The following is a 23,562-nucleotide window of genomic DNA, read 5'->3' as shown; positions in this document are numbered from 1 at the left end:
TACCACACTCATACTCACTCATGAGTTCAATTTGAAGGTTTATCTGGATCGGCGAGGATTGAGCTGATCAAGAAATAACTGACAGGTAGAGGCTAAGCCATTTTCAGGTTAGAGGGTCTCCTTCTTTTCCCTGAGTTACCGTGTACTTAAGAGGATTTTTGTTTGATGCTGCCAGACAGCTTCTCTCGGGATTCAAACGCCGGATCCTTTATTCGGTTGCCCAAAACTCTATCTACTGGGCTACCACACTCCCAAAATAATTTAACGTCTGATTGAAAAATGTAAATCATACCGTTAACCTCATGTTTGCTTTTGAATATGTAGAAATCAATGATTCGATGTTACGTTTAGGGGTGGGCAAAATAAACTCTCCTTAAAAACTATTATTGAACCTGTTTCCATATATAATAATACAAATAATATATAAATGATTTTGCATATACATGTTATAACAACACTAGACCGTAGTATATACTTTCATGATGAACAATCACAGTTCTCTCTTCAGTTTCTTAAGTTATTTGGAAACCAACGTTTTGAGGGATATCTACGTCACCATATTCAGGGTGACAATTACTCAGGTTGGTGAACAAAGACTCAGCATTTTGGTATAAAATAAAATGACCACCCTGTAGGAAACCCGGAAAATCTTTCTAAAGGGGATTTCAGGCATAATTCATGCAAAGAAGAGGAGTGACTCTAGGCTGAGAGGATTAACAGACTTAATTCACGATAAAGATAGGGAAGGCCTAACAATCCCACGGGATAGACTAAGGCGACGGGAACTCAACCCTTCCCCAAGGAAGAATACTGCCTGAATAGTTTTGGGCTGGACGGCGGGAAGAGAAGAATTTAGTGATGGCGAAGGTGTTGTATGGAGTATAGCAGGAAAATGGAATAGAGGAATTATCGCACAGAGCACAGTCGTTAAATGATCTAATCAGTCCCATGTTACGTAAACACAGCACCCAAGTCAGCTCTCTCAGAGGACGTACAGGGGGCCCCTTAAGATAAGGACTGGATGGAAAATGTCTTTGGTCAGCCTCAAGATAAGCGTATCGACCCATGTCGGTGGAGGCCTTGGGCGAGGATGGATGACTGTGTCGCTATAGAGATTGGTGTAGGTAAGGAGAAAACAGGCATCGAATAGGCTGGCGGGAAGTATTACGTGAGTTACGGCCGATTTTACGAAATGACCATCTATTGATTGAGAGGTAAGCATCGTTTAGTATATAGTACTGCGAAATGAACGGCAATTTTTCTCTTTTTTAATATAAATGGATTAGACCACGAGATTAAATACATCGTATCATGTTTTAGTATAATTCTCTCGATACTTGAGAATAATAAAGTGCATCAAAATTAATCGTTTCATTAAATTGTTTTCAAAAAAGGGAAACTTACAGCAGTGCATGACGAAGCAATGACACCACATCGACCTTAATACTACAAATAGTTCAATATCACGATGAATTAGGCCGGACACTGTGGTGAAAGATCTTGTCGCCTTTTGACATTTATCCGGGCCAGGTTGGGTCAGCTGGCCCTATATCACCCATTTCAAGTTATAAATAAAATATCATTATAAAATAATAGAAATAATTATATTTTCATTCAGAGTCTTTGTAACTTATTGAAACGATCAGCAATTTCATATCCTTTTGTAAATGGATTAAAAATGAGAAAAACAGACAATGCCTCAACTTTTATGACAAAATTAAACTTTTCCTATCTTAACTGAGCAAGCGCGGTCAGGTGGGCCCCATTCCTCGCCTCATGATTTATGGCTGGATTTCATTTAAACACCGTGAATTTTTATCGTCAGATTGTAAAATTACAATTTCTAATAATGTTTTAAAATTAATATTCTTTGAAAGTCTTTATTACTCTAGGTTTATTATGAGGTGATAAGCTTTGTATGCTCATTTATGAGATTGAAAATTGAGGGTCAACTGGAGGAAATAACTGGTCTATTGAAGGTTCATGAAATCCCACAGCCACAAACTCATTAAAGTGGTGGAATATAGTAAATGAATGTTGGGTACGTAATACTATCAATTGAAAGATCTCTCGCTAAAAAAGCCAAAATATGATGTTTTCATCATTAATGGGAAGAGGTAAGCATTAAATGCATGTAGCTGTAAATTATAAAAATACATAAAATTACCTCACAACTCAGTTTCAAATCATTTGCAATGTACTTAATGCATCAAATGTACTTAATACTAATGTAGAGAAACATAAAATTTACTAACGGTCACCAGTGTTTTACGTTTGTGCTTACCTTACCAACGAAGCTGTAATATCCCCCTTAAAAACCGTGCTTATTTCAAGGCTACAAAGTGATGGATTCAGTTCCTCAATATGGTTAAGAAATAGAGTGACGTGTAATCAATACCTTTAACAGAACTTCTTTACCCTTGCCTTGTACTCAGGCTTTGACTAGCATAGCCAAGTGTATGCAAGTTGCCAAAAAATTATAGCCAAACCTTTATCGATGAAGGTTATTGATTATCATCTTTAACACCAAATGTGTTCATATACTTGTCCTGCCATCGCGTACTATAGGTAAGTGCTGCGGAGGAGGTCGTGGGAAAGTCAAAATGGGAACAACGCAAAAGGGGGAAGGAGGGAAATAAGACCCAAACAAAAGCGAGGGCAATGAGTCATGGCTGGAACAACGGGATCGGACGGGTTTGGAGCATAGAAATCGAACGACCTGGATAGCGGTTGTCTCGCGATAGGGGGCAAATGTAATTCGGACCGGATGATGACAGAGGACATTTCGGCGCCGAAGTTCTAAAAAATAAAAAGAAAATACACGAGGAGGGAATGCTTTCGTAGATCCAACTCCGGTAATCGATCGATGGCCGGCCTCGTCGTAGGGATTTTGTTTCGATAATGACGCTTATCGGAAACGGACCACCGACAACTGCGACCTAAATTTCGTCTCCAAATCTTCCCGTCTGTCAGCGCTATAACGGATATAGCTCGTTGCTTGGACAAAGAAAACCTTTGCCTATTTGGTGTTGCACGAGCGGGGAACACCAAGGTTAAAAAAAATTCGAAGTTTTTTTAATTTATCCTAGATCCAAACCTAGATGAAACCAATTTTCCACAAAATATGAAAGAAAAGTGCACATGATAAAGATACGATTATGGTATTTGATTAATACCGTCAGCAAGTTTGCGGTATTCTAACAAAAATACAATTTTTAATAAATGATTATAGAATATTTTAAAAATATAACAAAATTATCGAAATGAAATTACAATAAAACACAATTCTTATAGATGAATTGTGAAGCTGATGATCCAAACGGAGTGTCTTGCAAAAAGCAAACAAACTTCTAAGCATCAAGGTTGGATCAATTGATGAGGTATGACTAGTGTTGATTGTTAGGTAAACTCGGTTGAGTAATTCAAGGAACACTTTTATCATAATGTGCAATTAAGATGATTCAGAACTGAATGTGTGAGGTATTACGCAGCGGATAATATAGAGTAGACACAATAAGCCAACCAAACCAATAACCGCTTATCTCAGGTTTACCTTGGAGCTCACATGAATTTTCAAGGGCGAATGATAAATTTCGAACTTTTCGTCTCCGGCAGTCTGAAAAACTGGGGAATGTAATCATCTCAAGAGATTATTGAGACAGAAAATCTTATCTTGGAATCAGTACTGATATCAACCTGTCCATTAACACGCGTTTAATTGTCATCTGTCTCTTGCTTTTCTCTTCCTTGTACCTCCAAATGGATAGTTCCAAATCTTACCCTGCCAGATTAACCCTCATATTATCCCTTATTTCCTCTCGGAGGCACAGGAACCTCATTCTTATCTCCTCACCTTCGCAAGCTTCTGCAGACACCTTTAGCTCCGTCTCCAAATTTCCGTTATCTGTTCCCATCCATTTCGTTTCCTGTAACCTGCTCATTCAGCGTCTCATCCTTTCAAAAGAACGCTTGGAATCACGTGATCCACAATGGGTATATAGGTATTTTCTTTTTCGCTTTTTATTTCGCAAACAATTGTTTTCGATATTGATTTTCAGGAATATACGAGCCAAATAAGGCTTATTTCAAACCTTAACCTATACCGTCGCATTGCGCCTGACAATGTCTCAAAAACGGGTTTTGTGTTATGACTATTTTTAAATAAATCCTAGTTTTATTAGAATATTGATGAACACTAGTATGGATAAACGACTATTCTTTCGGATAATTATAAATGGCTAGTAACGTCTATAGCACGAGTAAAGTCCTAAGGCACTGATCCTTACGTTTTTAGGAATAATTGTTGCATTGATTGCGAATTGGCCTTAAATAGACTGCATTTCAATGTCATTTTAATTACATTGTAATGCAAGAACTTAGTCCTCTCCTTGGTAAACCTCTACCTGTATAAATAACACATCATACATATGTATGCAATAAGTAAGTATTTGTATGCAATTCACCCATCACAGGCTTCGATTACCGTGTGATTCGAATTTATTACATGTGACATAAGCCGGTAAACGTAGTAGAAACAATTTCAAAACATGATAGGAATTTTGTGGGAAATTTTCTATTAAATAATAATTTAATAGGCATATGAAGTACAAAATGGAAAACTTGATGGAAAAATCCCCAATTGACGACCAAAAGACATGCACCATGTATCAAGGAGGATACGCGCCTCATGGAGGTTGAATTACTAGCTTCGGAAAGGGAACACTGCAAGGCTACAGTAAACCAACGAATATTAGGTTTTCAATACTATGAATTCATAAATATGAAGTTGCAGATGGAAAATTTTAATAGTTTAAATTCCCCTGTTCAAAGACTCATTTGTGGCTCTCAAAAATGAGAAATAATAGCGCATTATATTTTTTGTAGCATTATTATTCTCTGAGAAGGGGAAATTACCTTCGAATCAGTGGCCGTTCGCTCATTGAATAGGGGTCGTTAAATATCGTACCTGCAGGGGCTACCATTGTTTCCAAAAAATACTGGTCTTTAAGACATGACGTCGCATAACACTAGTGACCGTAAAATAAGTTTTATTGCATTGGATAATTGCACTGGAGGGTAGGAGAAAAGGAGAAGTGTTCAACATGGTAGGTTAAGAGATCCAGCTTCTAGGTGAGCTATGAAAGAGACAGACGGTATGGATGGAGCGAGCACTGAGCGGGGAGGGGGTATTGAAGACAGTGCTAGAGGGTAGAATGGTGAGTAAAAGAGGAAGAGGAAGGAATAGAATAAGAATTTTATGGATAGAATGAAAGATAATCTAAGAGGGAAGTCCATGAAGAAAGCGGAGACTGGTAAAATACATGTCATAGAAACCTACTTTAATCGGTAGAGTACAATAACAATAATTGTACGCTAAACTGGAGGAAATTTTCTTTCAAGCAGTGTGCTCTAGGTCCTGGATAAAGGGCGCTAAAATCGTTCCTTGAAACTGTGGGGACTGCTATTGGTTCCGAAAAGTACTGGTCTTTAATATAGGGTTCGTTCAATAGTAATTACCGTAAAGAGAGGTTTTCAATGCATGGGAAAGTTTTAAATCACTAACGGGAGAGAAAAATAACCGCCTAATAAATGATTTTCTTTTCGAATAAAATCCTTAATGAAATATGGAGTCACTCTTGTTCCACGAAAAATGTTATCTGCAGAAACCCTCCTCCCACTTTACGCCGGATTCTTTTCCTGGCCTAAGGTCAATCCTTGGAGCTGATTTCCGCCCTCTTTGACCCATCCTCCTCTCAAACCTTGCGTCGGTCGCACTTTCACTTTCATTCCCACGGATAACCTCATCATTCGCCCCTGCCTTCTTCATCCAACGCATCCTACCCATCTCCACTTTCATCTCCACTTTGCTCCCGGTCCTTCCATAGCCTCGTCCCCAGACTTCCACTCCCATGATTCCCTTCGCCCATTCCCCTTCCCGCCATATTCTCTCTGCTATCGTCACGCGCTCTGTTCTCGCCATTGATGATGACCACCGCTTCTTCGCCCACTTCCTTTCCGTTCCCTCTATTTTTACGGATCAGGAGGGAATGCCCCCTCAGGCCGAAGATGGGCGAAACTTGTCATCGGAGCCGGAAAATTGGAAAAACTTGGGCCCACCCGCCCGCCCGGAGTCGGTCGGTGCTCCCTTACCAGTTGACTCGAGTACAAACGCGTTCGAGGCCAATGGTTTCGGATGGAGACGTCACCATTTCATGTGGCCGCGATTCTCTCCGGGGTCGATGGAAAAAAGGGACTGCATTTTTTTTAATTCGTTGGTAAATATTTTCTGCTATATCAACAGTAAAAATAGTTACAATGAAATATATGATATCGTCAATTTAAACAAAATTTATTGCCTAAGTTATCAAAATTATTAGGTAACCATGAACTGTATTAGCTTATGAATGAACTAATCACTTGTTTGCAAAAGAAGGCATGTAAAAATTCTAGTATCTTCTTTTTGATTATTTTACAGCTGATTTCTTTTTCTTGTTTTATTTATTTATGGAAAAATATTTGTAACCTCCTACGCCTTTTATATTTACAAATTATCAACTCAAATTCATTCACAGCAATGGCAAAAGTTTGCATTTAAAATTCCTCAAGATCTATTCTCCAAGTCGCTGAATCAACATCAAGCATAGAGGTCAAGAGAAAGAAAAAAAAACACTCTATAGCAGTACTATTCTCAGCAAATCCCTAACGTTTACATGTTTTCTATACATAGGAGTTAAAAAACTTCATTTTAATTTTTTTTTCGCCATTTCAATATTGGCATCGGTACTCGGAATAGGAATTGACAAGGGACTGCAGTATCGGCGGATTTATATTATATTTTATCCCTGAATATGGTGCTGTGAGTGCTTGCTATAATTGCTTTGTGAGCAGATACAGGTGCTTGTAGTCTTCATCCTGTTTCGCTGAATTTAGAGGTCAGTTTGTCGTGGCGTAAACTGCATGACGGAGAAAATTGGCTTACCAATTTTTTTCAAGTGGTAGACTCTCAGATAAATGTTAGTTTATTATTTACTCGAGGATATAAAAAATGCTGTCTAATTCTGACTTTTTAACATATATCCCATTTCCCGGAGGTAAAATTCGCTAGGAATAAAAACTATATGACCTGCGTCCTTCAAAAGGCCCGAGAAATAACATTGATTTGAAAGATGCAAACGTTGTCGTTTATTTCCACTTTAATGTTGACTCGTAGAATTAGTTTCGATCATGCATGCGTCGACTTCGTTTACTTTTCATGGCTCCGGGTTTGGGAGTTTATCATTTACACCTACATCCATTAACTACCCCGCAAGGTGCCTAATAAGGCGAGTGCTAGGGGGTATTAGGACACCAGTAATTTAAATTTATGCCTGGTAAAAGCATGAACAGGAGAAAGTAATGCCTTCCCCTTTTTAATGCTTACACCAGTTATAAAAACTCCCACAACGTGGAATTGTGAAGAGTACACGTGGATGGTAAATGAATACGTACGTCGATACTAGTAGCTCGAGTTAACACTTAAGTGGGCATATAATAAATCCATTGCATTGCTCATTTTTCATCAATATTTTCCCCTGCATCTCCCGTCACACCGTTTATTACGAGGTCAATGGGTCTTTTACATAAGAAGATGGACGATTATCCATGCCATTTTCTTTCATATTCGAATTTAGGAACCGCAGATTTAATATATGGGTCTATTAGTTCCTATAGTTCTAGCCTTTTCTCGGCTTGATTTTGAACAGAATTACATAGGTTGTACTTATGTGATCACAAAATTTTGTCAGACCTAGTTTGTACGTTGTATATTGTTACATTACCGCCAAATCTATGATAATATACATGCATATCCCACTAATAAGAACTTCAGTTAAATCACGTCAAAGGTGTTGGATGTTAATTCAAATTTGACGTGTGTTGTAGCCACTCATATGTAATGCCAATCTTATTCAGTAAAATTATGCCAATATTCAATCCAATCACTACTAAATGTAAAAAAAGAAAGCAAACGTCCATTATTTTATATAAATATGCTTCCAATGCAATATACGTACTAAAATCTGGGCAAGTTGGAAAATAAAGTCAATTTCCTGCTAAGAGAACATGCCAGATTGGATATTTTGTCCATTTATATTTATTTTCCGCCATTCAATCATCAGTTCTCATCTATTTTCCGTTTAGTCATGAGTTTTTTTACCTTCTTGTCCTGGTAATCTTTCCCTAATTTTCAGAGAACAAGCCTCAACAAGCTCCTCACCATAAATCCGGCCTTTACGATACATTTGCCATTTCCCTCCCGTAACATCATAACAGCGGTAGCTTCTCTCTAACATAAAATATTTCTTGCTCAAAAAACTCGTTTATCATCGCTCACAAGGCTAGTGCACGAAAATGGGACAAGGGATATAGATGTATAAGCGTATAAAAGATTTTAATGCAAGGACATCAGTAGCATTACTCACACTTCCAAGTAGCATAATGATAAAGAAAGCATAGTATAACTTTGATATACCCTGTTACTGCTGGTCATATAATGTTATGCACCATTAAAAATGGAACGCGACAAACTCTGCGGTTACATGCCTCACAACAAAAGCTCATATTCGTTAGTAATACAAGTACTTGTTTTTTTTTCCCTAATTCTTATTCCACTAAAACACATAGTACACGAAAATATTGTTAGGGATTAAATTTTTAACCGTTTTAACTTCATCAACAGTAATTTGACAATGAGAAAGGCCAATTTAAGGCAACATACGCCTCGCAATTATGCTGTAGTCGTGTAGTAATTAAAAAATTCTAGGCTAATGAATTGAATAGAATACTAGTGCGTATATAAATATATATGTTTTTAAATTGGTTACAACCTAATCCAATTAAGTTCCGATCCTCTCTTTGGGTTCCAAATGTCGCAATGACTATTCTCTCCGTGTTATAAGATTTTTAGTACTGAAACATCATGTGCAAATCAATTTATTATTTTTTTAGTTCCCAGTCACTCATTCATTCAACCCGAGGGTTAATTAGTATAGGTGAGGGTAAAGCTCACCTTGGACAAAGTCACAAGCGTTTTAGTTTCACGAACTTATGGTTGTGGGGCCGGTTTCTTCCTTTGGGCTACCTTGCATTTTGTGGATATTTGTGGTAGCATCCGAAGGTTTCACCCGGGATTTTGACACGGATTCCCAAGCCACGCGCTATACCCACAAGGAAACCAGGCTCTTCCCCCATCGCTATTGAGTTCTACGGGATTAGAAACTCAATTTGCAAAGTGACACTGTCCCTTTGCTTGCTACAGAATGATAATTTTAAAGTTTGTGCTGATGAAAGGCATAATAGGAGATAAAACATTTTGCAGGAAAAATTTTATGTATCTGTGTCTAAACATATAATGTGTTGTGGATCCGATGCCTCACAAATCCATTATTTTACTTACGTATCTGCTTTTTGAAATTACTTTCATAATGTTTTTTGATGAGTTTCAGTAGCCTGATATGTTCACCCAAAACATTTTTCTAGCATAAGAATTTTCTATTTGCTTAGTATTGGAGATGATGAGTATTTTATTTGAGTATTAATCCACCTATTTTCCACCTACCCACCCACTCCACCCACCTAATCCACCTGTTTTCCAACTGTTCGAGTTCCTCAAAAATCTCCTCATCCTTTTCGCTTTCGCTTTTTTAACCAACCAGGTACGTCTCATCCGAATTTGATATTCCTAATATTGTGAAAATCCTATTCCCGCAAAATCACGGTACAATTTAGTCCTTCTCGAGTTACCCATACAATTTGTTCTTTTTAATTATTCTGGAAGAGATTTTTGGCGATTTTAAATGAATAACTTACTCCTCTTTACCATATAAATAGCTTTTACCTTCATAACCAGCAGCCTTACTGGTAACGATAATTTTGATAAAACAATTTATTATGTGTATAACTTCTTGCATACATATCCTCCTCTTGCACTGATTAAAAACAAATATTACCTACGGTTTGCGAGGCAATCACGGTTTATTTGCATAGGCTAGCAATCGCATAAGACACAGATTTATTTCTTGCTTGATAGTGGAGCGGCCATATTTACCTTGCCGGGATCAAAGCGAAAAATCAATTTCAGAACTCGGAAAGTTTGTGTATCGTTAGTATCTTCACACTTTTATTTGTCTTCTCTACACTTCTTCCTCCAGCTCCTTAAAAAGTTTTCCTTACGCCCCTCCTTCCTCAAAAGTTATCCGTTACATTTGAGACGACTCACTCCGACAAAAATCTTTGCTGCGCCACTTTCTATTCACTCCAGTGTGGCGCTGGAATTTCAACGCGGGGCGAAGACGCATGTTAAATAATGAATTTATATATAAAAAAACTTACAATGCGGTGGCGTATGAACTTGTGTACTTGTGGCACATGGTGGGGCATTTATAGTACTGCACTAAGGAGCAGTAAAAACAAGGATTTTTTTCTTTTATATCTGTGTTTTGAATGCACAGTTTGAATACATTGTAGAGATAGTACTCAAAACTTTGTTAAGCAGTATCCTACCGACTTAAACTACTTGTCCATTAATTTCGCATGACAAAAACAACCCTTTACACGCTCAAAAAGGTTTATAGTATTCTTTGTTAGAAATGATAGTTTATTGAATCGCCATTTTCATAAAAACGAAGGTTATTTAAGTAAGTTGAACTGAGTAAGAATGCTGTAGGTTTTGAGTAAGCATGTACTGTTTGAATGACAGAGGTTATCTTTATTCAAAATTGAAAAAGAGATCATACTGTTAGTTAGTAGCAGGGATGACTAGGTACATGGTATGACGCATCTAGGCACATGGATTTCTCCTAATTTTTCTAATTTCGCAACTTGTAACGCTTGCTTAGTACTTTACCTTGTTTCGATCCAATCTGCCTGCTTCCCCACCTCTAACCCTTTAGCTGCGCCTTTCTTTGTTCCGCACCTCTTGGGCTGGAGGCGAAAGTTTTACTTAGCCGCCGCCCGCAGTTCCCACAGGCTCCTTTCATTCACACACCCAAGGTAATTCGAGCCTCTTGAGTTTTCCTCCCTACAGCTCTTCTTCCCTTAAACCGACTCAACCCCCTCTCCTACGCCATGCTCAACAATGCTCTGCTATCTCTCAAGGCGACCTCTCGCCTACACCCCTTTTTCCTTGTCTTCTCTCCACTTTTCCACCAAAGGGTTCGAACGTAACTAAATTCGAAAAGGGATAAAAGGAATCTAGTAACTTCTTTTCTTTAATCTGCCAGCTCCAGGATAAGGTAATTTACCAATCAATTTAAAAGCTCGACATACAATTATAAAGTTTCATTCACGTTAAAAGCTGTCCTTTGTTGTAAAATTGGTTCCATTTCTATAATTAAAAATGTAATCGTTTTAATTTGCTTTCATTTTCTAAATCCTCTTTGTCTTATTGTTAAATAAGAGGAATGTTAAATTGAAATTTTAATATACATCCGATTTTAGAATTAGTTCGAGGTCAATTATATATTATAGAATGGTTAGTTATTTGAAATTAATAATTTACCCTAATTTTTATGGTTAAAATTTGTTTAATTAATTAAAATAACCTTTACGACACTAAGCTCGGCTATCTCACAATTTGCAACAAATAACGATATAGATGTACGAATAAATGAACTCTTGATTCATTAATGCATACATTAAGTCCCTCATTATTACCAGTAGGAACGTCACTCGTTTAAAAAGTTACCATCATCATCATTCAGCATAACGATAATTGGCCGCGCAACCTAAAGGCCACCCTGAGTACGATATTAATACTGGCCAGCTTTCACCGGTTGAGATACGGATCTTTAATGAAGACATGGCCCCCATAGGCATAAAATGTTGTAATCAGCATATATTATAGACGAAAAATCTCATTTAAACCCCTATAATAGTTCTACAAAAACGTCAGAATGTTCCAAAATGGTCTATGTCTTCAACGGAGAGTTCTTTCTTAACGATCGGGAATATCCCTGAGCTCGGAACGGCAAACTCCAGAATTCAGCTCTGCTGATGATGCCCCAAAAGCTACCGCGATCTCACCCATCCTATCTTATCACGCAGACGATTTCCCACCTAGCCAGCTCCTCCACACTCATTCAAAACTATACACCTGAGAGTGTAGCAATACATATATGACATCCATATCTCAATTGAAGATATGTCACAAGCAGGGCACAAAAAAAGTCGAAATCAGCATCGTTTGGCCCAAAATATCTCAGACCTAACTCTATGATAGTGATGCAAAAACCTCAAGATATTCCACGAAGTCTATGGATTCAACCCAGAAACTTATCAATCGGGATTATCCCTGAGTTCGAAACAGCAAACTCCAGAAATCAGCTCTGCAGGCGATGCCCCTTAAGCTTCTACGATCTCACCGATCCTACCTTATCACGAAGACAACTCTCCACCAAGCTCCTCCCCACTCATTGAAAACTGCACACCCCAGAGTGTGCACTATACACCATGTATGTGCACTTTAACAGTTCTATGTAAGCCTCAAGATGTTCCACTATGGTCTATGGCTTGAACCTAGAGTTTATCTCTACAATAGGGAAAATCCTTAAGTTTGGAGCGGAAACCTCCCGAAATTAGCTCTATACACCACAATAAAAATGCTGGGAAAGCCTCAAGGTGTTCCACCGTGGACTATGAGTACTACTTTAACAATCGGAAATATCCCTGAGTTCGGAACAGCAAACTAGAAATCAGCTCTGCAGACGATGCTCCTTTAGCTTCCACGATCTCACCCTTCCTACCTTATCACCAAGCTCCTCCCCATCCATTCAAAACTCCACACCCCAGAGTGCACCATTACTCTTTTTACAGCCCTCCCGAACTATTCATTCCCTTTTCCGCGAGAATGGAGTCGAGAGGAAACGGGAAAGAGGTTTGGAGGTTGCGGGAGTCTTAGCTTCCCCTAGCCCGACGTACTTTCTCCTTTCCTCCCCTCTTTCTGCTGTTTCCACCTTCCACGGGGTGAGACACCCCCTAGAGCCCTCACCGCAGCAATATGTCCCATCTTTCCCGTCTCCCGCACACCGCAGGCCTTCCTTTCACAACACTCCCCTGCCTCCCCGCCAATCTACACACAAAACACTGCAGAGCCTTTCTTCTTCTTAATCCCTCGCGAAGATCCTGGTCTTATTATTAAGGTCGCCCTCTTTCTCTCATTCTCTAACATGGCTCTTACTCTCTTCCATTGTTACCAAGTCACCTCTTCTTCCCAGCTAGTCCTTCACATTAATTTCCTACCTTCTCTTCTGCAGTCCCATTTTCTGGAAATCATTTCGTGCGTATACTGCCTCCAAAAATAACTTCCCTGCCTATGGTTTTTACCTTTAAGCTTTACTTCCCTGCCTCTTGTGTGTACATTTGTGATTCAGCCTCTTACTAAAAGTAGGCGTTCCAGGAAGCCTACCAGAGCCGCAGAAGTGCTAAAAATATCTCTGTATGTTAACCCCAAAAAAAAAAAACACTTTTTGAAAGGTACCAAACATTATCCCTTTTATTTTTGATAACTGTTTTAGGGATTTTTTAAACATATCCTCCGTACATATTAAATATGATCGCCATACTGATGGAAAGACTATCTTAAGGATGTTAAACAATATTGAGTTTCATTAAAATTTAGTTAAACAATTAAATTTATTTTTCTTCGCTATTTCTCCGAACACTGCATTCTTTCCGCCAAGATCGTCCAAATTTAGCTGGTACATGTAATAATATTTCAAGAAAATGTACTTCAAATTCATAATTGTAACCTTGTATTTAGATTCTTTGCAATAATCAAGAGCCGTTCAAAATTCTAGAGATTATGTCCTTCGTAAAAACGAAAACATATATTTATACCCGTAAAAGTAATTGGTAGCTATAAAAATCATGAATTACCTCACTTTTGGAGAATATTTTACGTTAAAAAATCATCGTCAACGACACTGGTCAATTATTCCAGAAAATTACCTGGTAATTTTATGATTTCTTAGAATAATAAATGAATTATTTGTTAAGTATGGATTGATGCGTCATTAAAAGATGATTATGAAGCAATAATTTTACCAACTATTACTCTATTAGGCCCAAAATATTTATTCATTGATGCTATATTTGTCCTTATTTTTATTCACGTAATTTTCCCTAAACCTTCGGGGTATATAACTTTTTGGCTAGTCTTGAATGCTTTTCTTTATCGCTAGCGGAAGGAATATATCCTCGCTTAATAAACCGATGCTTGCGGGTTCGAGTCCCGGCTTGGTCGACTGTCCATACCCAGGGCATTGTTGTGCGTGATGGTCCTATTTACACGTAAATTTTCCCCGATGTAAAAGGCCTTAAAAGAGCTATTTTTGGGGTGAGAAAGGTTTAAATAAATAGTTATGTAACAGTGGAAATGCAATATAATATCCTACTTTCTTTCTCTCAAAATTCCTTAGTAATTATGACTTGTTTCAATCTTATCTCATAATAATATCTCGGGTCCTTGAAAGGCAACGGAGGTTGGATGGTGAGAGGGAAATACATTTTTGAAATTAACCTCTCCCGGGGATGTAGACGTGCTTTCTCCTCGAAACTCGGCCATTCCCTTCAACTCCTCCCTCACTCCTCTCTTCCTTAACTCTCCATCTTCGGCCTTCGTGTTCTTGTTGACTTCCCCGAGGAGTATCACGAGTCTCCGGGGAATGCAGTGTATTCTCTGTTGCGTACAATTAGCGGCGGTGATAAGTGACGTCCCTAATTCCGCTGGGCTCGGAATACTCGCCACGCTTTCATGTTTTGGTTTACTTTTTTTCCGGAGTGTTGGAACTACGGTGGGAGCTTTATAATAATCAGGCCGAAATTGGATCTATCTCCTTTTTTGAGTACTGACCTCCTTAAATAGTAGCCAGATTATCTCAAAAACGTTTTAATCTTAAGAGAGAAAAATATGATTTTTATAATAGCACCTTTTAAAAGAAGCCATAAACACCAAAATATAAGTTCCTGTGCACTGGTTTCCAAGAATCCTGCTCAGTGCTTACGGAGAATGAAATTCAATCTTATCTCATGGATAGAGTCGGAAGCAATGATAATTTTATGCACCTTTTATTCTAAGGCCCGCGTATTTTTATTTTTGCAATGGTTTTTAAGGCATTTTTCTTATTTTACCCATTATATATCTTCGTAGTTTTTATACTACCACTTCACTTGTCATTAGCTATGAAATATCCGAATGTACTGATTTCCTATTCCGAAAAATTTAGCGATTAATTAAATTTAAAATGTTTTTTCCTGTTCCTGCGATTCTATTTTGGAAATAACCCCAAAGTGTAGTTATCCTGCTGAGCCTCACACATATAACTCCGTTTGATGGAAAAATATCTTTAGATACAATCTATGGCATTAGGTTGAATATTTCTTTCACGTGACCTGATTCCACACTTCAGATAAGTAGCATGTTAATCGCTAACATTCAATCAATCTAGTCTTACGTAGCGTTAGAAAAAGCAACGGAAATTGTAAAAACATTGGCATTTCAGACTAACAGGCTATTTCAAACCTTTGGTATAACTATGCGAGTATTTTAAGCAGCAAAAGCTTATGTCAAACACAAATTCCTCTCCGAAACGTAAACGCCATCAAGAATTTAACCCATCAATCTCTGCCATGATTAAGGAAGGAAGAGAAGCATCTTAATAAATAACCATATTTTCGATGTTCACCAGCGATTACAAGTGAGCTCAAGGAAACGTGGAAGAAAATGTATGGGCTTTAATGTGTTCCAGTTAATGGTCCTGGGAAGTGATTAAGAGGTTCAGATAAATATCAGGAAACTAGCTTATTTTTGCCCCCAATTCATCTTTACCAATTTTCTTATCTACAATAGTGATAAGGCGTGACTACTTTTCCTTTGATTATTTCGCTTGATATTCCGAAAACTAATTGGTTTTCATGAGATCATAATTTTATAAAAAAATATCCAAATAATCTCTTTTTTTTATGTTTTAAAATTATGTTTCAAGGTAGAGTGGTGCAGAGAGGGGAGAATATCTAAGAAAGATAGCCACATTAACATTTTTCCATTTTCAAATTCATTTAAGAGTGAATGTGAGTGCATAAATATTTTAAATCAATTCAATACAGACGATAATATTTATTCATAAAATTAAAGAAACTGTTAAGCATACTTTTATCCTTAGAACTTCTGATGGAAAATTCAAAGAAAAATCAAGCTGTTAGCTCAAATATTGCAAAAAAATAATCTATTAATGGAATCAGCGGACTTTTTTTTACTTGTATGTGGAACTGAACCGTATGAATGAATGTGAAACTATAAAAATCATTCATTAAGATAAAAACAGTTTCTGAAGTCCAGTGCAAGAATGTTTTAACTATACTCTAGCTCTTTGTCTCAAGCATCGAAAGGTTTTTATTCCAGTCTAGACAACACTACATTTCCCCAAAGAGTACGAAAAATCTTATATGTATATGCACACTTTAGTTAACGTAAGGTTACCCTAACCACTCGTCTCCCAAAATCTTGCGAGAAATATTTCGCTGGGAAAACAGGGTTGGGGGAGGAAGGCATAATTTCCACCAACGTCCCCAGAAATGGGAAATTTTTCTGGAAAATAGAAATTGGCACATGGGGATGGTGGTGTCTTCGAGGAAGTCTTACATGCCCATAAATATGTATGTATGTACTCCTTCAAACGAATTACGACTTCCACACTTCATTTTCGGCTCGTTCAAACATGGCAAAACAGCCCTTGGGGGGATCGCCTATCTACCGCGTTCTTCTTGCACCTCCCTTAATTTTCCACCCGCGACAATCTTCCTGCTCTTCTTCGTCATACCTTCACGAAAGCATCTTATACACTTAATATCCATCCCCCACCCCTGCCGAAGGTACGATTTTCCCCTCTAAGCCACCCCCATTCCAGACTCATATTCCCGCCACATCCAAACACCCAATATAATCCCCTTAGCTTCTCTCTCTCTCTCTCTCTCTCGTGAAATTTTCCGCGGATCCCCTATTTCCTTCTTTTTCCTTCCGTACATGACCCACGGCTTCCTCATAGGCCCGCTCTGCCTCTCCCCAAACATCTCCTCGTCAATTTAGCCGTTACCCGCTCCCCCATCTGCTTTCCATCACCTCGCTTCCCATTCAACGAAGAGCTATCAACACCACTCTTTGCCTCACCTTATTCGCAAACTCAAATATCTCTAAAAATTTTGCCACTACTCATCTATTTAGTATCGTTTTAAACATACCTAACTTTAAACCTAGACCAGACCACCTAGCATATATTATACATTATAGTCACGCAACCAGTGGCGGAGACACGGGGAGTAGTTTACGGGCTACAACCCTCGCCTTTAAGCTTTTGCTTAATCTAATTTATATACTTTAATAAGAAAGCATGCATAGTTATTGTTTTTGAGTCCTAAAATTGAACGTTTTCACATTAAAAAATCCCAACATTTTCCGGATCTCCCTTAGACCTGGGATATTTTCTATACAACCTGGAAGGGCCCCGAAATCTCCGATAAACCGATTTCCGTTCAACCCCCTATTTCAATATCCATGCTACGCAACCTCCTATCATGGGTCGGTAAGGCGCCAGTGTAAAATAATTCAATTTTATAAAAGTAAGCACGGAAATGTTTGGTTATTAATTAATATTCGGTTTAGGAGTATATTCAAATATTTCTTAAAAATAAGGGAACATGATGGTAGACTTCATATTTTGCTTAATCTCTGGTAAGTGTATATAACTCTTATTTTAAGCCTACACATGCACATCTTTGAAAAATAAGATCAACATAAATTACTCGCTACAATATACTATTACTCATCTATGTAGTATCATTTGAGAAATGCTTAATATTAACCCCTGACCACCTAACATATATTTTTTTTCGCACAACCACTTATATCATGGGTCTCTCAGCACTCGGAGAAATTTTATTTTCAATTAAAATATTGGTTATTAATTGTTAGTCGATTTAGGAGCATTTAAAGCTATCTACTATAAATAAAAAGAACTTGAAAATGGATTTTTTTGTTTTTTTTTCTATGGTAAGTATAAATAATTCTTATTTTAAACCTACACACGCATATTTTTGAAAATTGGATAAGAAAAAATTATCTTAACCCGCAAAATTTCGCCAGTCTCCTACCTCTATCCTTCTCTCTGCAGGCGACCATCGGGATCCGACGGTCGTGATCTCCCATGTTTCCGCATCTTCCGCGAAATTTCGAAGTAGGTTGTTGTGTTAGTCCCTGGAGGTATTTCCATCGTACCCACAGTCGAGACTAGGCTCGGGGCTTCTTTGCATCCGGAATAAGATTAAGGGACGAGGCGTTACTTCGGTTCTGAATCCCAGTCAAGTCGCTGTTGTCCATTGACTATGGAGATTTGATTTGAAATTGAAGGCTCCGAGTATAACCGGCTTGTTGCGAACTCAGAATGCAGGATGAAAATAAGGGATATTCAAAGTTCCCAGAGGAAAGCAATGGATGTTTGCTTCCAAATTAAGAAGCTTCACGAACTGGGAGAAACTTTCCTGGTTCTCAGAAATGTGCAGAGGGAACTGTTGTGAGGCAGAGGTTTAAAGAGAAGAAGTGAAAGGATCTCATTTTGAGCATAAAAAACATTTTATTTTCTCAATTTCTCGCGACTGAAACGTGGTTGCCGTCCTGGCTTGCCTACCTATCCTCTAAAATTTTGGCATTTCTGCACATTCTGAAATCCACACATATTAGATTCCTAAATGGTGCTACAAACTGAGTACACTTATATTTCAACTTATGTTAACTGTCTGTGATATGCACAGCACCATGACATGCAGCTAGATTCTGTAGCTGAAGAAATTGTTTCCAATAATATGGTAAATTAGGGTTCATACAATGACCAGTAAATTCATATTTCCGTGAGAAAATTCCAACAATTTCAGTTTAAAATAATTGAAACAAAAACAAAAAACACAGCACTGTTGACATCACTCTCATTAATGTTCCTGGATATTTTAACTAAGAGAATTCTTTTCGAAGACATGGTAAATAATTGTTCGTATAGCGTTCAACTCATCGATGTTTCCATGATAAAATTCCAACCATTAGGTATAAATGATTCGAAGAAAGACTTAACGCAATAAATGTTACTGTAAGATGAGAAATTTTGCAATTTAAACTTCCATACATACATCTCTGAAGGCCTCCGTAGGATGGCTCAAATGTAGGTCAGATCGATGGCTTTGGAGTCAATAAATATTTCACCGTTATATGACGGATCAACGAGAAGGCGCTGAGAGAAAGATGAAGTAGCATTTGCATTATTCTTTAATTCTGCTTTACCACTCTCCTCAGCATCAATATTTTCCATTGTGCTCTTAAGCCATTCATGCTTAATGTACTATCCCATTAGATATCCGACAAAGCTTAGATCGTATCGGTGGTATGGGGTATCGATCCAATGCGGATCAGCCGTTACATTCGTCTTTCTATCCTATAAGGATATTTGTCCCAGATACCTGTTAAATATTGACAATTTTTTGGCACTATTTTACTAATGAGATGTCATTTGAATCCAAATCCGTAATCACGTAACCTTTATCCCTATATATGAAATAGCCATAAAACCGTAGTATATCCAATTAAGCCCCGTAAAACAAATTTTTTTTACGTTAATAACTCATAGAACTGGTTCTACTTAAAAAGGAACCCTTTCGTAATCCTACATTCAAAGGAATATGCATTGGAGATTAGAATCATTAAAGAATTGATCACTTAGTGGATTTCAACTGGTTTTGTGAACAATATATGTATCATGCAAGCAATGTTTAATTTTAAAGGAAGTGGTTCATAAAAGCTATTATAGTAGCAGCAGATCAGGGGGAGAAATATAAACGCATCAGAAATTTCAACCGATTTCCACGCGCAAAATTTAATTTATATTAACTATCTCTATCAGAACGGTGATTGTAAAACTAAGAATCTTTTGGACAAGTTTGTTGGTCCTCAAACAGTCACTTGATGTATTTTTTTTAAGGATACCAATTTTCAATGAATTTCTATGAGCATTTATTTGCTAAAATTGGTCACCATTCCATGACTCCTCATTTTAAAGTGAAATAATGTTGTACATAAAAATATGATTTTGGCGCAGTCAATATATATTGCAGGGTTAAAACACCCAGTTTTCCGTTTAAAATGGTAGTTTTCTTCACAAATATGTTACTAATGATTCTTTTATCGCTTTAATAACATTCGCTACACTTCAATGTATTAAAATTTAATATCAGTCATGCTCCTTTTCTTAACTGTTTTTCTTCGACTATGCTTTCTGTCAGTAGTTCTTTGTCACCTTTGGCTCTTGTTTACTCTTCGACGACTTACCCGTCAAGATGATGCTCGATACGCGGCTCTTCCCAAATATCTGCCAACATTACGCATCCAACATCCCATGGTTTAGCGCCACCACGCAGAAATGAGCGTTTTACGAGGAATTATTAATGTCTACGAACCTGCTAGGCCATAAAATTCTCCCGTCGTCTGCACTCAAGTTTTCCAATAAGTATTGAGGATGGCATTAAAAGACTGGAGAATGGGTTTCCTACCTTCCATATTTTATGCAAGCAATCCATTTTCTACGTGAGTATCATCTAAGCAATCAAACCGCAGCAAATCAAGTGATAACGTTCTGTTTAAACAGTGAGATATTGGGATAAACATTTCCATTCTCATTCAAGTTGTTTGAGTTAAAACCTTATAACGTTCTCCATTTCAGAAAAAGAAATGAGTCGACTTACTCGAAAAAGTATGAAATTACCTTCACTATAAAACTTCTACATTAACTGTTGTAAATACATATTAGCGGTCGTAGTCCTTAAAATTAAATTACTTATTTTCTGCGCCAGCTAATTGAAATAAGTATTAAATGATATACTAACCACTAGTTAGGTTCTGCCATATCCATCCGATTTCATTGCTAAGTTTTCTTAAGCTCGTGTCTAAATCTACATAATACACAAAAGGAGAATACTTATTTGGTATGACAGCATTTGTGCACGAAAATGATATATAGACAGTAAAATCGCGGCACGGTTTAGGATTTTTGGATCCGAATGTAAGGGAATGGTAGAAATTTGATTTTAGAAGGAAATCACTTATAATTATTTTATATAACACAACGTAAATAATTCTAAACATAATAGCTGTTCTTTTGATGAGATTTATTGCGAATTAAAAATAACTTTTTTAAAAGCAAAAAAGAAAACTTTCCGTGGATGCCAAAATCTTGAAAAACGCTTTTCATTCATCAATAAATGCCGACTTTAATTGATCAAAACTTCACTATAAAAAAGAATATTAATTTGAATTCTTTATTGATGCTATGACGGGCCATAGATGATAGAAATAATAAACTGTTTCGGGTCGTGAATCGTCGGGATAAAATCTGAACCACCCGGTATGACCCGTTCATTCATTTAATTTATAGATAAAAATTGTACTACATTAATGGTAGCTTACCTTTATGATAGCACATCCAGAAGATGAAGATTTCATTTGCAATAAATTTTTAACCAATTTAATATTATTGCACCCCACCCACTATTGCGAGATTACGGAGGTTCCTGATGCAGAAGGTCTTTGGCATTATTCAGTAGCACCGCAAAGCCAACGCAGTTGTGCGATGTCCCGCATGAAAATGGCTTGTTTATGCTCGAAGACCTAAAAGATTTTACGCATGACTTCTTGATATATCTACCTGTGCCAGGGGGGAATTCCAAGAGTGGGTACACGATTGTGGTCGCTGGCATTTATACGCCCTTTCCGTCACACTTATCAAGCCACCGCTGGACCCCCTCAGAGGCTATTCGTCTCCATGTACTCCCGAAACTTAAGCCTATCACTTCCAAAACAGTATGATTTCCAGAAGCCCCTGTATCCCGCTTCTCCTTTGATCAACACTCATATTCATCTCCTGCGAGGATAAATTCGCAACGGGCGTTTGCGAGAGTTATGCTCTGGATTTTATGGAGTGAGTACGTTCAAGTTTAGGTGTATATAAACGAGAGGAGTGAGCACTAAAAACTGTTTGGATAGCTGGCTGGCTGAAAACACTCCATCTGAGGGAATTTTATGCTTTCAAGGAACAATAACCGGTTCATAAATGGCACACCTACGTCATTTGATTTCCTAAGTTCAAACGAAAATGCCCGTGGAAGTAAGAGAAAACATAATTTGAAAATTATTATTTCTCTCTGCTAGATCTTACTAGGAGATTAAATAAGTAACCATACCATCAAAAGTATCCAAGGCAACTGGAAAATTATAAAATCAATCGCAACGTTCCGACTTAGAATAAAGAACTCCGTATCCTATAAGATTTCCATTAATATTCGCCACTAAGGCGCAACTGTTTGACTGTGGTAAATCAAATTACGTATCTCCAGTGTTTTTAATAAGATCTATAATATCCGAAATTTTCACCAAATCAAATTTTACGCTTCAATTATTATTATTGTCTTTTATCCATATAATTATCTTTTTATTCTTTGATAGAAAAGGAGAGGTCGCTTGGGGAAATAAAAACATGTCCCTTCTCTGTAAGAGAAGAAGAAAGAGTCGTTCATTCACTAACAATATCATGCATCGTTTTATCACAAAAAGGAATTATGATACGTAATGAATATAAAATGAAATAGCACTGTGAAATAATTAACTGCGGTAAACTTCAACATGCATCTTTGCTGAAATATTCTATAATCTGTTTTTAAACAAAGCTGCTATTAGTGTGTCCGCCCGTTTATTTTGAGAAATATTGCATCAGATTTTTCAAGAGCCAAAACTCGATCTATTTATCCAATCATTGAAACAATGGTCGGCTTAATACCAGCTGGATCGATAAATATTTTATTCGCATTATTGTTTTAGTATTAAACTGAAGATTATTGTGATAAATAGTCATTTAGTTAATCAATATATGATAAATTCAAACTGCATCATCGAGGTAAAAATTCTATCTCCTATAGGCCCTCTACTCTTGTGCTTTTTAGTCAGACTTTGGGCCGAATTTAGTAGAATATCGCTAGATGACATTGCATATCCCGAGTATACTTAAGTTTGCATATCATGGTCACACAAATAGAAAGTGAAATATATATCTCCACTCTTCCTTTGGCTGCTGATAATTACTAGCCCTAAACGCTGCCTCGAGTATGCCCTACAAGTAGTAACTGTTCGCATTTACTTTGTTTCCAAAGAACCTAATTTTTAGGATCAAAATACATTTTTATCTTTAGATACTCGCTTATGCTCGTTAACAACGACCTGTAGCATTTTTGTTGATTCTGCCAGTTCTTACAATTTTCGTTTTTATGGTTTGTTTCTTAAGGATTGATTTTTCTATGACATCCATCCCACTTAGATTGCATCTTAGGAATGTCAAGCAGTTCTTGGCTTCCAGGCTTTCTAACAGTAAAGGCCTGTTAGCATGACACATTTACTCGCACGAGTTAAGGCCTGTTTTTTGGGCCCGAATGGAACATGTACAAATG

This window comes from Ischnura elegans, chromosome 6, assembly GCF_921293095.1.
Source record: "Ischnura elegans chromosome 6, ioIscEleg1.1, whole genome shotgun sequence".
NCBI classification, from domain to species: Eukaryota; Metazoa; Arthropoda; class Insecta; order Odonata; family Coenagrionidae; genus Ischnura; species Ischnura elegans.
The sequence above is the reverse complement of the archived record's forward strand: the minus strand, read 5'-3'. Positions refer to the sequence as shown.